Source organism: Hemiscyllium ocellatum, chromosome 42 (genome assembly GCF_020745735.1).
Source record: "Hemiscyllium ocellatum isolate sHemOce1 chromosome 42, sHemOce1.pat.X.cur, whole genome shotgun sequence".
NCBI lineage: Eukaryota > Metazoa > Chordata > Chondrichthyes > Orectolobiformes > Hemiscylliidae > Hemiscyllium > Hemiscyllium ocellatum.
Genome location: NC_083442.1, coordinates 28858339 through 28859775, shown reverse-complemented (window position 1 = coordinate 28859775; position 1437 = coordinate 28858339).

Below are 1437 nucleotides of genomic sequence, written 5' to 3'. Positions count from 1 at the left end.
TAGCAAGGTGTTTGATAAGGTTCCCCATGGTAGGCTCATTCAGAAAGTAAGGAGGCATGGGATACAGGGAAATCTGGCTGTCTGGATACAGAATTGGCTGGCCCATAGAAGACAAAGGGTAGTAGAATGTGGAAAATATTCAGTCTGGAGCATGGTGACCAGTGGTGTTCTGCAGGTATCGATTCGAGGAGCTCTATTCTTTTTGATTTTTATAAATGACTTGGATAAGGAAGTGGAATGGTGGGTTAGTAGGTTTGCTGATGACACAAAGGTTGATGGAGTTTTGGATAATGTGGAGGGCTGTTGTAGTTTGCAATGGGACATTGACAGGATGCAGAGCTGGGCTGAGAAATGGCAGATGGGAGTTCAACCTAGAAAAGTGTGGAGTGATTCACTTTGGAAGGTCGAATTTGAATGCAGAATAAAGGGGTAAAGACAGGATTCTTAGCAGTGCAGAGGAACAGAGGGATCTTGGGGTTCACATCCATAGGTCCCTCAAAGTTGCCACCCAAGTTGATAGGATTGTTAAGAAGGCATATGGTGTATTGGCTTTCATTAGCAGGGGGATTAAGTTTAAGAGCTGCAAGGTTATGATGCAGCTCTATGGAGCCCTGGTTAGACCACACTTGGAGTATTGTGTTCAGTTCTGATCACCTCAATACAGGAAGGATGTGGAGGCTGTAGAGATGGTGCAGAGGAGATTTATCAGGATGCTACCTGGACTGGAGGGCAGGTTGAGGGAGCTAGAGCTTTTCTCATTGGAGTGAAGAAGGATGAGAAGTGGCCTGATAGAGGTGTACAAGATGTAGAGAGGCATAGATAGAGTGGACAGCCAGAGATTATTTCCCAGGGTGGAAATGTCTATCATGAGGCAGCATAATTTTAAAATGATTGGAGGAGATGTCAGAAGTAGGTTCTTTACTCAGAGAGTGTGTGGAATGCACTGCCAGCAGTGGTATTGGAGTCAGATACATTAGGGACAATTAAGCAATTCCTGGATAGGCACATGGAAGATAGTACAATGACGGGTGTGTAGTTTAGTCTGATCTTAGAGTAGGATAAAAGGCTGGCACACATCAGTACAGCCTGTACTGTGCTGTACTGTTCTATGTTCTATGTCATGCAGTGACCAATAAAGGCAAGTGCACTAAACACCTTATTCACTATCCTGTGACTCCATTTTCAAGGAACTATGAACCTGCAATACAAGATCTCAGTTCGGCAATACTCCCCAGGACTTTATCATTAAGTGTATAAGTTCAGCCTGATTTGCCTTTCTAAAATACCTCAGATTTATCGAAATTAAACTCTACCTGCCACTCCTTGGCCCATCTGATCAAGGTCCCGTTGTATTCTTGAGATCACCTTCTTCACTGTCCACTGGACTAGGGAACTGGAGAAAATGATGCAACAATGAAGCTTTACTAAACACACATC